Below are 14,041 nucleotides of genomic sequence, written 5' to 3'. Positions count from 1 at the left end.
TTAGATTCACTTGGGACTGAAGAAGAAATGAATTTATCTCTGTATTGGGACTAATAAGTTTTATGTTCTCATTTTCCCCAAAAAGATCATGTCTCTGTGACTTTCAGGAGAAACAGAATCATTATATAAAATCCTTTTATATAGTTAATGAAATGTCGCACTTAGTATCATAGTCTTGCATTGGGGAACATATTCTAAAAAGATAATCCTTATTTTCAGTTTATAACTTGATAAAGTCAAACTAAATACACTAACAATTCCAAATTAAGTTATGCTTATATCTACAGATTAATTCTTTCTAGTCCCTACACCTGAGAATATAAATTCTCTTCTTTGGAAAATAAAAATGCCTTCCCAGATTAATCAATATCAGGAAAATTATCCAATTTTGGATGCTTTCAGTACATTATGATATATTAGAAATGCATAGCCTTCATTAATAAGTACATAGGTTCAATATTGCTGAACACATTGATTTAATTCAGCTGCTAAGAATGTTGATTGTCCATGATAAAAGCAAACACAAATGCAAATGACAAAGGGAATATTTTCCTTCTTCTTCATTATGTTGATATCAGGTAGCACAAGACCAGCTGACAACTTACTTCAATTTATGAAGAAATTTTATTCATTATGCCACTTAATCAAACTAAAAGTGAGAAGACTTTATAATGAAACTTTAAAGAAAAAAGGTGAAATTAATTTTATGCCCAAGTTAAAAAGACTTTGCAAATCTCAAATGAAGGATTTGAAATACATTTCAACATTTTCACACAAATCCTTTTCATGAAAAATGTAATTGAAATAGAGCATTGTAAATGATGAAGACTGTCATCTCTTTCTTCATTTGCAGTGTCACTCTTGTTTGAAATCATGAACATTTGGAACACCACCTCAGATTTCATTCTCCTAGGACTCTTTAACCACACAGGAGCCCACCTATTTTTCTTTGTGATGGTTCTGACAATAGCCTTCAGCTCTCTAGTAGGGAATGCCCTCATGATCCTCCTGTTCACCAGGATGCCCGGCTCCACACACCTATGTACTTCTTACTGAGTCAACTCTCCCTCATGGACATGATGCTAGTCTCCACCGTAGTGCCCCAAATGACAGCTAACTATTTGACTGGCCAGAAGTCCATCTCCCCTGCTGGCTGTGGATTACAGATCTTCTTCATGTCATTGGGAGTGGTGAATGCTTCCTCTTAGCAGCTATGTCCTATGACCGCTATGTGGCTGTTTGCCACCCACTGAGATACCCCATTCTCATGAGCTGGCAATTATGCCTGAGAATGACTGTGGGGTCTTGGTTCCCGGGGACAGCTGATGGGCTCATGCAGGCTGCTGTTACCCTGAGCTTCCCATTTTGCGATGCACATGAGATCAATCATTTCTTCTGTGAGGCCCCTACTTTGGTGCGTTTAGCTTGTGCTGACACAGTTGTTTTTGAGTATGTGATGTACATCTGCTGTGTATTAACGCTCCTGGTCCCATTTTCTCTCATCCTGATTTCCTATAGTCTCATCCTTGCTGCAGTTCTCGAGATTCGTTCTAGAGAAGCCCGCAAGAAGGCTTTTGCCACTTGCTCCTCACATCTCTATGTGGTGCGACTCTTTTATGGAACTACTATTTTTATCTACATGAGACCCAAATCTTATAGGTCAGCTAATCATGATAAAATAGTATCAGTGTTCTATACTATCTTCACCCCAGTGTTGAACCCTGTTATCTACAGCCTGCGAAACAGTGAAGTGAAGGAAGCCCTAAGAAAGTGTATGAGTCAGTGTCCTACCTTAAGTTATGACTAAGATTACATTGATTTGCCCCAAATTTCAAGCTTGTAGAAAACTGATTGTGGGAGATTTCCTAGAGAAACGTCATATACGCAATATATGTGTTACCATTTTCCTTTGGAAAACAGACACAACTACTGTATATTTCACATATTTTCATGTATAATAATTTTACTGTATTTTAAAAATTGTTTATTTTTATCAAGGTTTTATTTAAATTCAAGTTAGATAACATACAGTGAAATACTATTGTCAGGTGTAGTACTTAGTGATTCAAAACTGACATTGAACATCCAGTGCTCATCACAAGTGCACTGGTCAATCTGCACCACCTGTTTAACCCATCTGCCCCCAACTTCCCATCCAGTTACCTTCAGGTTGTTCTGTGTACTTATGAATATGTTCCCTTGTTTGCCTCTGTTTTGCTTTTTTTTTCCTTTCTATTTTGTTTCTTAAATTCCCCTTAAAATTGAAATCATATGGTATTTGTCTTTCTCTGACTGACATACTTTCCTTTGCATAATACTCTCTAGGTCAATCCACATCCTTCCAAACGGAAAGATTACATTCTTTTTATGGCTGAGTAATATTCTACCTCTTCTTTATCCATTCGTGAATTGATGGACTTTTGTGCTGATTCTGTAATTTGGATATTGTTGATAATATTGTTATAAACATTGGGGTTCATGTATCTCTTTGAATCAATATTTTTGTATTATTTTAGTAAATCCTGAGTCATGCAATTGCTGGGTTGTAGGGCAGTTCCATTTTTAACTTTTTATCATACTGTTTTCCCGTGTGGCTGCGTCAGCTTGCATGCCCACTAACACCATAAGAGTTTTCTCTTTCTCCACATCCTCACCAATATCCATTGTTTCCTGTATTGTTAATTTCAACCCTTCTGATAGTTGTGAAGTGATAACTCATTGTAGTTTTTATTTGTATTTCTATGATGATGAGTGATTGTATCTTTTCATGTGTCTATCGGATCTCTATATATCCTCTTTGGAAATATGTTTAATCATGTATTCTGCTTCTTTATTAACTAGATTTTTTTTTTCCTGGGGGTGGTGCTGACTTTGGTAAATTCTTTATAGATTTTGGTAGATTTTGGATATTAACCCTTTATCAGATATTCCATTTGCAAATAACTTCCCCCATTCTGTAGGCTGCCTTTTAGTTTTGTTGATAGTTTCCATCACTGTGCCAAAGCTTTTTATCTTGATGAAGGCCCAATAGTTTATTTTTGCTTTTGTTTCCCTTGCTTGAGGAGAAATATCTAGTAAGCAGTTGCTATGGCTGATGTCAAAGAGGTTACTGCCTATGCTGTCCCTCAAGATCTTGGTGGTTTCTTGTCTTACATTTAAGTCTTTCATCCATTTTGAATTTATATTTGTGGATGGTAAGAAAATGGTTCATTTTTGGTTTTTTGCATATTGCTCTCCTGTTTTCCTCGCACCATATGTTGAATTGACTGTCTTCTTTCTATTGGATAAGTTTTCCCTGCTTTGTTGATTACTTATATAATTGTTATAAACTTATGTATATATATAACCATATAGTTGAGGGTCCATTTCTGAGTTTTCTGTTTTGTTCCATTGATCTATGTGTCCGTTTCTACACCAGTACTATACTGTCTTGACTGTATCTTTCTAATACAGCTTGATCTGGAATTGCAATGCCTCCAGCTTTGCTTTTCTTTTTCAACATTGCTTTGGCTATTTGGGCTCTTTTCTGATTCCATAAAAATTATAGAATTGTTTGTTCTAGCTTTGTGGAAAATGCTGGTGTTATTTTGAAAGGGATTGCATTAAATGTGTTGATTTCTTGGGTAGTATAGACATTTTAACAACATGTGTTCTTCTGATCTATGTGCATGGAATGTTTTTCCATTTCTTTGTGTCCTGTAGAACTTCCTTCATAAGTGTTGTATAGTTTTTTGAGTACAGATATTTTACCTCTTTAGTTAGGTTTATCCCTAGGTATCTTATTGTTTTGGATGCAATTGCAAATGGGATCATCCCTTTATTTCTTTTTTCTGGTGCTTCATTATTGGTGTATAGAAATGCAACAGATTTCTGTACATTGATTTTATATCTTGCAATGTGGGTGAATTCATGTATTAGTTCTAGCAAATTATTAGAGGACTCTTTCACATTGTCTACCTAGAGTACCTTGTCATCTGCAAGTAGTGGAAGTTTGAATTATTCCTTGTGAATTTGGATGCTTTTTCTTTCTTTTTGTTTTCTGATTGTTGTTGCTAAGTTTTCCAGGACTATGTTAAATAGTAATGGTGATAGTGGACACTCCTTTCTTGTTTCTGACCATAGAGGAAAAGCCCTCACTTTTTCTCCATTGGGATAATATCAGCTGTGGATCTTTCATATATGGCCTTTTTGATTTTGAGGTATATTCCCTCTATACCTACTTCGTTGGGTTGTTTTTTTTTTTTTTTTTGTCAAGAACGGATGCTGTATTTTTTTCAAATGCTTTTTTCTGCATCCATTGATAGTATAATATGGTTCTTATCCTTTCTTTAGTGTTGTGTTGTATCATGTTCATTTATTTTCAAATATTGTACCACCCCTGGAGCCTCAGAATAAATCTCCCTTGATCATGGTCAATGTTTTTTTTTAATGTACTGTTGGAATTGATTTGATAGAGTTTTTTGTTTTGTTTTGTTTTAATTTTTTTGAGAAATTTTGCATCCATATTCATCAGGGATATTGGCTTATAATTCCCCTTCTTTTTAAAAAATATTTTATTTATTTGTTTGACACAGAGACAGGATAGAGGGAAAACAAGCAGGGGGATTGGGAGAGGGAGAAGCAGGCTTCCCGCTGAGCAGGGAGCCTGATGCGGGGCTCAATCACAGGATCCTGGGATTACGACTTGAGCTGAAGGCAGACGCTTAATGACTGAGCCACCCAGGCGCCCCACAATTCTCTTTCTTAGTAGGGTATTTGTCTGCTTTTGAAATCAAGGTAATGCTTGTCTCATAGAATGAGTTTGGAAATTTCCTTCCATTACTCTTTTTTGGAACCGCTAGAAAGAATAGGTATTAAGTGTTCTTTAAATATTTCATAGAATCTCCCTGGGACGCCATCAGGCCCTGGACTTTTGTTTGTTGGGATGTTTTCTTTTGTTCTTGTTGTTGTTGTTGTTCTTGGGAAATTTTTGATTACTGTCTCAAATTTTTTGCTGGTAAAGCATCTGTTCAAATTTTCTATTTCTTCTGGTTTCAGTTTTTGTAGTAGGTATCTGTCTAAGAATTTATCTATTTCTTCCAGATTGCCCAGTTAATTGGCATATAATTTTTCATTATACTGTCTTATGATTCTTAGTATTTCTATGATGTTGGATATGATCTCTCTTCTTTCAGTCATGATTTTATTTGTTTGGATCCTTTCTCTTTTCTTTATGATAACTTTGGGTAAGTGATTATCAATTTTATGGATTTTTCAAGGAATCTGCTTACTTTCATTGATCTGTTGTAATCTTTGTTGTTGTTGTTGTTTCCATATCATTTATTTCTACTCTATTTTTATTATTTCCCTCTTCTGCTGCCTTTAAGCTTTATTTGATGTTTCTTTTCTTGCTCCTTTAGGTGTAATGGTAGGTTATGGATTTGAGACTTTTCTTGCTTCTTGAAATAGCCCTGTGCTGCAGTATACTTCTCTCTTAGGAGTACCTTTGCTGCATATCAAAGGTTTTGAACAGTTGTGGTTTCATTTTCATTTCCTTAAGTATATTTATTATTTCTTCTTAATTTCCTGGCTAACCCATTCATTCAGTAGCAGGATATTTCTTAACCACTATGTGTTTGTGGTCTTTCCAATTTTTTTTTTTATTATTGTTGACTTCAAGTTTCATAACATTGTGGTTTGAAAATATTCATGGTATGATCTCTATTTCTTCATACTATTTGAGGGCTGATTTGTGACCCAGTATTCAATCTATTCAGGAGTGTGTTCCATGTGCACTCAAAAAGAATGTGTATCCTGCTCATTTTGGATGAAATGTTCTGGATATATCTCCTAATTCCATCAGGTCTAGTGTATCATTCAAAGCCCTTGTTTCCTTATTGATTTTCTGTTTGATGATCTGTCCATTGATGTAAATGGGTGTTAAAATCTCCTGCTGTTATTGTATTATCAGTGAGTTACTTCATATTTGTTATTAATTGATTTATATGTTTGGGTTCTCCCGACGTGGGGACATAGTCATTTACGAATGTCAGATCTTCTTGATGGATAGACCCCTCAATTATTATACAGAACCTTATAATAATATAATTAATATATAAACCCCTTATTAAAATATAAAGACCCATATTCCTCTCTTCTTACAGTCTTTGGTGTAAAATCTAATTTGTCTTATATAAGTATGGCTTCTCAGACTAACTTTTAATGTCCATTAGAATCATAGATGGTTCTCCATCCCCTAGCCTCCAATCTGCAGTTGTCTTTAGGTCTAAAATGAGTCTCTTATAGGCAGCATATATATGTGCATCTTGTTTTTTTTTGGGGGGGGTTATGTTTGTTCGTGTTTTTTTTTCCTTTGATTTTCTTTATTCTTATGTTAATCACCATACATTATCATTAGTTTTTGATGTAGTGTTCCATGATTCATTGTTTGTGCATAACACCCACAGCTCCATGCAGAATGTGCCCTCTTTAATATGCGTTACCAAGCTAACCCATCCCCCCACCCCTTCCCCTCTAAAATCCTGTTTGTTTTCAAGAGTCCATCATCTCTCATGGTTAGTCTCCCCCTCCGATTTCTCCTCCTTCATTCTTCCCCTCCTGCTATCTTCTTCTTTTTTTTTTCTTAACATATATTGCATTATCTATTTCAGAGGTACAGATCTGTGATTCAACAGTCTTTCACAATTCACAGTGCTCACCATAGCATATAACCTCCCCAATGTCTATCACCCAGCCATTCCATCCCTCCCAACCCACCCCCACTCCAACAACCCTCAGTTAGTTTCCTGAGATTAAGAATTCCTCATATCAGGGCGCCTGGGTGGCTTAGTTGCTTAAGCGACTGCCTTCGGCTCAGGTCATGATCCTAGAGTCCGGGATCAAGTACCGCATCAGGCTCCCTGCTCAACAGGGAGTCTGCTTCTCCCTCTGACCCTGCCCCCTCCCATGCTCTCTCTCTATCTCATTCTCTCGCTCAAATAAATAAAATCTTTAAAAAAAGAATTCCTCATATCAGTGAGGCCATATGATACATGTCTTTCTCTGATTTATTTCACTCAGCATAACACCCTCCAGTTCCATCCATGTCATTGCAAAAGGCAAGATCTCATTCCTTTTGATGGCTGCATAATATTCCATTGTATATATATATACGACTTCTTCTTTATCCATTCATCTGTCAGTGGACATCTTGGCTCTTTCCACAATTTGGATACTGTGGACATTGCTGCTATAAACATCAGGGTGCACATACCCTTTCGGATCCCTACATTTGTATCTTTGGGGTAAATACCAGTAGTGCAATTGCTGCATCATAGGTAGCTCTACTTTCAACTTTTTGAGGAACCTCCATACTGTTTTCCAGAGTGTCTGCACCAGCTTGCATTCCCACCAACAGTGTAGGAGGGTTCCCCTTTTTCCACATCCCCATCAATATCTGTCGTTTCCTGACTTATTCATTTTAGCCATTCTGACTGGTGTGATGTGGTATCTCATTGAGGTTTTGATTTGGATTTCCCTGATGCCGAGCGACATTGAAAACTTTTTCATGTGTCTTTTGGCCATTTGGATGTCTTCTTTGGAAAAATGTCTGTTCATGTCTTCTGCCCATTTCTCCAATTCTTCATTGGATTACTTGTTTTTTGGTTGTTGAGTTTGAGAAGTTCTTTATAGATTTTGGATACTAGCCCTTTATCTGATATGTCATTTGCAAATATCCTCTCCCATAGTGTCGGTTGTCTTTTGGTTTTGTTGACTGTTTCTTTTGCTGTGCAAGGCTTTTTATCTTGATGAAATCCCAATAGTTCGTTTTTGCCCTTACCTCCACTGCCTTTGGCGATGTTTCTAGGAAGAAGTTGCTGTGGCTGAGGTCGAAGAGGTGCTCTCCTTTAGTATTTTGATAGTCTCCTGTCTCACATCTAGGTCTTTCAAACATTTTGAGTCTATTTTTGTGTGTGGTGTAAGGAAATGGTCCAGTTTCATTCTTCTGCGTGTGGCTGTCCAATTTTCCCAACACCATTTGTTGAAGAGACTGTCTTTTTTCCATTGGAGATTCTTTCCTGCTTTGTTGAAGATTAGTTGACCATAGAGTTGAGGGTCCATGTCTGGGCTCTCTATTCTCTTCCATTGACCTATGTGTCTGTTTTTGTGCCAGTACCATACTATCTTGAATATGACAGCTTTGTAATAGAGCTGGAAGTCCGGAATTGTGATGCCACCAGCTTTGCTTTTCTTTTTCAATATTCCTCTGGCTATTTGGGGTCTTTTCTGGTTCCATTCAAATTTTAGGAGTATTTCTTCCATTTCATTGAAAATGTGAATGGTATTTTGATGGGGATTGCATTGAATGTGTAGATTGCTCTAGGTAGCATTGACATCTTCACAATATTTTTTCTTCCAATCCATAAGCATGGAACGTTTTTCCATTTCTTTGTATCTTCCTCAATTTCTTTCATGAGTATTTTATAGTTTTCTGAGTACAGATCCTTTGCCTCTTCGGTTAGATTTATTCCTAGGTATCTTATGGTTTTGGATGCAGTTGTAAATGGGATTGACTACTTAATTTCTCTCTCTTCTGTCTTGTTGTTGGTGTATAGGAATGCCACTGATTTCTGGGCATTGATTTTATATCCTACCACTTTACTGAATTCCTGTATGAGTTCTAGCAGTTTTGGGGTGGAGTCTTTTGGGTTTTCCACATAAAGTATCATATCATCTACAAACAGTGAGACTTTGACTTCTTCTTTGCCAATTTGGATGCCTTTGATTTCTTTTTGTTTTCTGATTGCTGTGGCTAGGACTTCTAATACTATGTTGAATAGCAGTAGTGATAGTGGACATCCCTGCCATGTTCCTGAACTTAAGGGGAAAGCTCTCAGGTTTTCCCCATTGAGAATGATATTTACTGTAGGTTTTTCATAGATGGCATTTATGATATTGAGGTATGTACCCTCTATCCCTATACTCTGAAGAGTTTAGATCAAGAAAGGATGCTGTACTTTGTCAAATGCTTTTTCTGCATCTATTGAGAGGATCATATGATTCTTGTTCTTTCTTTTGGTAATGTATTGTATCACGTTGATTGATTTGCAGATGTTGAACCAACATTGCAGCCCAGGAAAAAAACCCACTTGGTCGTGGGGAATAATCCTTTTAATGTACTGTTGGATCCTATTGGCGAGTATTTTGGTGAGAATTTATGCATCCATGTTCATCAAGGATATTGGTCTGTAATTTTCCTTTTTGATGGGGTCTTTGTTTGGTTTGGGGATCTAGGTAATGGTAGACTCATAAAACAAGTTTGGAAGTTTTCCTTCCATTTCTATTTTTTGGAACAGTTTCAGAAGAGTAGGTATTAATTCTTCTTTAAATCTTTCGTAGAAAACCCCTGGGAAGCCATCTGGCCCTAGGCTTTTGTTTGTTGGGGGATTTTTGATGACTGTTTCAATTTCCTTTGTGGTTATAGGTCTGTTCAGGTTTTCTATTTCTTCCTGGTTCAGTTTTGGTAGTTGATACACATCTAGGAAGGCAACCATTTCTTCCAGGTTATCTAATTTGCTAGCATAGAGTTGCTCATAATATGTTCTTATAATTGTTTGTATTGCCTTGGTGTTGGTTGTATCTCTCCTCTTTCGTTCATGGTTTTGTTGTTTTGGGTCATTTCTCTTCTCTTTTTGATAAGTCTGGCCAGGGGTTTATCAATCTTGTTAATGCTTTCAGAGAACCATCTCCTAGTTTTGTTGATCTGTTCTACTGTTCTTTTGGTTTCTATTTCATTGATTTCTTCTCTGATTTTTATTATGTCTCTTCTCCTGCTGGGTTTAGGCTTTATTTGCTGTTTTTTCTCTAGCTACTTTAGGTTTAGGGATAGGTTGTGTATTTGAGACCTTTCTTGTTTCTTGAAAAAGGCTTGTGTTGGTATATACATTCCTCTTAGAACTGCCTTTTCTGCATCCCAAAGATTTTGAACAGTTGTGTTTTCGTATTCATTTGTTTCCATGAATGTTTTTAATTCTTCTTTTTTCATGGTTGACCCATTTATTCTTTAGTAGGATGCTCTTTAGCTTCCATGTATTTGAGTTCTTTCTGACTTTCCTCTTGTGATTGAGTTCTAATTTCCAAATCATTGTGGTCTGAAAATATGCAGGGAATAATCGCAATCTTTTTGCACCCGTTGAGACCTGATTTGTGACCTAGGATGTGATCTATTCTGGTGAATAATCCATGGGCACTAGAGAAGAATGTGTATTCTGTTGCTTTTGAATGGAATGTTCTGAATATATCTGTGAAGTCCATTTGGTGCAGTGTGTCATTTAAAGTCTTTATTTCCTTGTTGATCTTTTGCTTAGATGATCTGTCCATTTCAGTCAGGGGGGTGTTAAAGTCCCCCACAATTATTGTATTGTTGTCAATGTGTTTCTTTGCATTTGTTGTTAATTGGCTTATATAATGGGCTGCTCCCATGTTAGGGGCATAGATATTTACAATTGTTAGTTCTTCTTGTTGTATAGACCCTTAAAGTAGGATATAGTGTCATTCCTCATCTCTTATTACAGTCTTTGGTTTAAAATCTAATTTGTCTGGTATAAGGATTGCCACTCCAGCTTTCTTTTGGTGTCCATTAGCATGGTAAATGGTTTTCTACCCCCTCATTTTCAATCTGGGTGTGTCTTTGGGTCTAAAATGAGGCTCTTGCAGAGAGCATATCGATGGTTCTTTTTTTTTAATCCAATCTGATAGTCTGTGTCTTTTGATTGGGGCATTTAGCCCATTTACATTGAGGGTAACTATTGAAAGATATGAATTTAGTGCCATTGTATTCCCCATAAGGCAATGTCTGTGTTCCTTTCTGGTCTATGCTACTTTCAGGCTCTCTCTTTGCTTAGAGGACCCCTTTCAATATTTCTTGTAGGGCTGGTTTTGTGTTTGCAAATTCCTTTATTCTTGTTTGTCCTGGAAGCTTTTTAGCTCTCCTTCTATTTTCAATGACAGCCTAGCTGGATATAGTATTCTTGGCTGCATATTTTTCTTGTTTAGTGCTCTGAATATATCATGCCAGTCCTTTCTTGCCTGCCAGGTCTCTGTTATAGGTCTGTTGCCAATCTAATGTTTCTACCATTGTAGGTTACAGACCTCTTCTCCCGAGCTGCTTTCAGGATTTTCTCTTTGTCTCTGAGACTCGTAAGTTTTACTATTAGGAGTCGGGTTGTTGACCTCTTTTTATTGATTTTGAGAGGGGTTCTCTGTGCGTCCTGGATTTTGATGCCTGTTTCCTTCCCCACATTAGGGAAGTTCTCTGCTATAATTTGCTCCAATATAACTTCTGCCCCTCTCTCTCTTCTTCTTCTGGGATCCCAATCATTCCAATGTTGTTTCATCTTATGGTATCGCTTATCTCTCGAATTCTGCCCTCATGATCCAGTAGTTGTTTTTCTCTCTTTTTCTCAGCTTCTTTATTTTCCATCATTTGGTCTTCAATATCACTGATTCTCTCCTCTGCCCCATTTATCCTAGCAGTTAGTGCCCCCATTTTTGATTGCACCTCATTAATAATCTTTTTGATTTCGACTTGTTTAGATTTTAGTTCTTTTATTTCTCCAGAAAGGGTTTCTCTAATAACTTCCATGCTTTTTTCCAGCCCAGTTAGTATCTTTAAAATCATGATTCTGATCTCTAGGTCCGACATTGTACTAATATCTGCATTGAGTATGTCCCTGGTAGACAGTATTACCTCTTGTTCTTTTGTTTGAAGTGATTTTTTCCGTCTTGTCATCTTTTCCAGAGGAGATTAGATGAATGAGAGAACAAAATGCTAACAAAATCCCCAGAAAATATACTCTTAACAAATCAGAATATGCCTGAAACTGGGGGAAAAAAGGAAAGAAAGAAAAAAGAAAGAGAAAAAAAGAAAATAATAAAGATAATAACAAACAAAAACAGAACTAAACAAACAAAAAAAAGACAGAATATGATCATGCAGGTGCATAGATCATTCCCACACACTAGATTTTGGGTGTATTTGGTTTGTTAGAAGAAAATGCCTTCCAAAATTTTAAAGAAAGGAAGACTTATATATGTATAAAATGAGGGCTGATATGATGAAGGGATAGAATATGACTGTAAAGATGAAAATTATAAAAAATTTTATAAGAGGAATTGATAAGAAGTTGTTTGAATAAAGAAAGAAGAGGATTTAAAAAAAAAGAAAGAAAAAAAGTGGGGGAGAGAATGTGATCAGGTAGGAGACTAGAACAAAGCCATACACTAGAGATTTAGGGTATATTTTGATCTGTTAGAAGAAAGTGTATCTCAGAATTTTAAAGAGAGAACAACTTATATATATATCTGCCAAAAATAAGGGTAACTACTATGAAGGGATAGAATATGACTCTAAAAATGAAAAATACAAATATTTTTTTTAAAAACGGGATTGATAAGATGTTGGTTGAAAAAGGGAGAAAGAAAAATTAAAAAAAAATAAAAGACGGTTAAAAAAATTGACCTTGAAAGACTATAGAATCATGGTAAAAAAGCCATGGATTCTATGTGCAGTGTTCCCCTAGCGCTGGAGTTCTGCCATTCTCATTGATCATTACACTTGGTCTTGGCTGGTTGTTCTTGCTGATATCTGGGGTGGGGGGGACTGTTGCCGTGGTTCCCAAATGTCTTTGCAGGTGGTAGAATTGCCCTGCCCTTGTTGGTCTGGGCTAAGTAATCTGCTCGGGTTTACTCTTGGGAGCTTTTGTTCCCTGCAAGCTTTCGGTACAGCTTTGCAGTATGAGAGTGAAAATGGCGGCCTCCCAATCTCCCCCTTGAGGAACTGAGAACTCGGGGCACTGCTCCTCAGTGCGCCCCCAGAGAAAAACAGTCAATCACTCCCGTCTCCCTGGTCTCTGGCCACACTTTGTACTCACCCGGCCTGTGATCGAGCATTTCTATCTCTGGCACCTTACTTGGTGTGGAGTCTCCAAACCCAGCAGATCCCTGTGGTGTGCTCCTGCACTGCTCCTCCCAGGGGAGGAAGGGGAGTCTCCCCAGATCTGCCACTTGTTGGGTCCCTGCTGGAGGAGCATTGGCCCAACTGTGTCGCTGATCACAGTTTATGGCAACCCCGAACTGAGAGTCCGCTCCTCGGCTTCATCTCTGCAGCCAGCTTCCCTGCTCTGATACCTGGGAGCTCTGCCACACTCAGGCACCCCCGGTCTTTCTGTGACCTTGAAGTTCCTGAGTCCACACTGTCCTGCAAGGGTTCCACCCCCCACTTAGCCACTGGAGTGATGTCCTTCAGTGGAGCAGACTTCTAAAAGTTCCAATTTTGTGCTCTGCGGCTCTATCACTTGCCAGAAGCAGCCGATAGAGGCCCCTACCCCGCCGTCTATCCTCCTGAATATCACCTCGGATTCACTTCTCCGCATGTCCTACCTTCCAGAAAGTGGTCACTTTTCTGTTCAGAGAGTTGTTTCTATCCTTTTCTTTGATCTCCTGTTGAGTTCGTAAGTGTTCAGAATGTTTTGATCCCTATCCAGCTGAATTCCTGAGACCAGAGTAAATCCAGGTCTCCCACTCCTCTGCCATCTTGCTCCACCCCCCTAAATAAGAATTTTAAAAGCAGCAAGAAAAATGCAAAAAAATTAGCTACAAGGAAAACCACATAAGGTTGTCAGCTGATGTTTTTCAACAGAAAATTGCAGGCAAGATCTGTGAAAGATGTCAATGGTATTTTGATAGAAATTGCTTTGAATGTGTAGATTGTTCTGGGAAGCATAGACATTTTAACAATTTTTATTCTTCCAATCAATGAACATGGGATGTTTTTCTATCTCTTTGTGTCTTCCTCAATTTCTTTAATAATTGTTCTGTAGTTTCTAGAGTTCAGATCCTTTTCCTCTGTAACAAATAATCCTAAAATTTGTATGGAAGCAGAAGAGACCCTGAATCTCCAGGGGAATATTTAAAAAGCAAACCAAAGATGGGGGCAGCACAATGGCTGACATTAACCTATTAAAATCTGTGATCACCAAGACAGCATGGTCCTGGGACACCT

At 37.5% G+C, this 14,041-nt stretch overlaps 1 pseudogene; it reads left to right on the top strand.

Moving 5' to 3' along the window:
* Positions 1 to 834: 834 nt before the first annotated feature.
* LOC113929620 lies at positions 835 to 1,807 on the top strand (annotated as a pseudogene).
* Positions 1,808 to 14,041: the final 12,234 nt, after the last annotated feature.

This window comes from Zalophus californianus, chromosome 5 (assembly GCF_009762305.2).
Source record: "Zalophus californianus isolate mZalCal1 chromosome 5, mZalCal1.pri.v2, whole genome shotgun sequence".
Lineage (NCBI taxonomy): Eukaryota > Metazoa > Chordata > Mammalia > Carnivora > Otariidae > Zalophus > Zalophus californianus.
The sequence above is the reverse complement of the archived record's forward strand: the minus strand, read 5'-3'. Positions and strand labels throughout refer to the sequence as shown.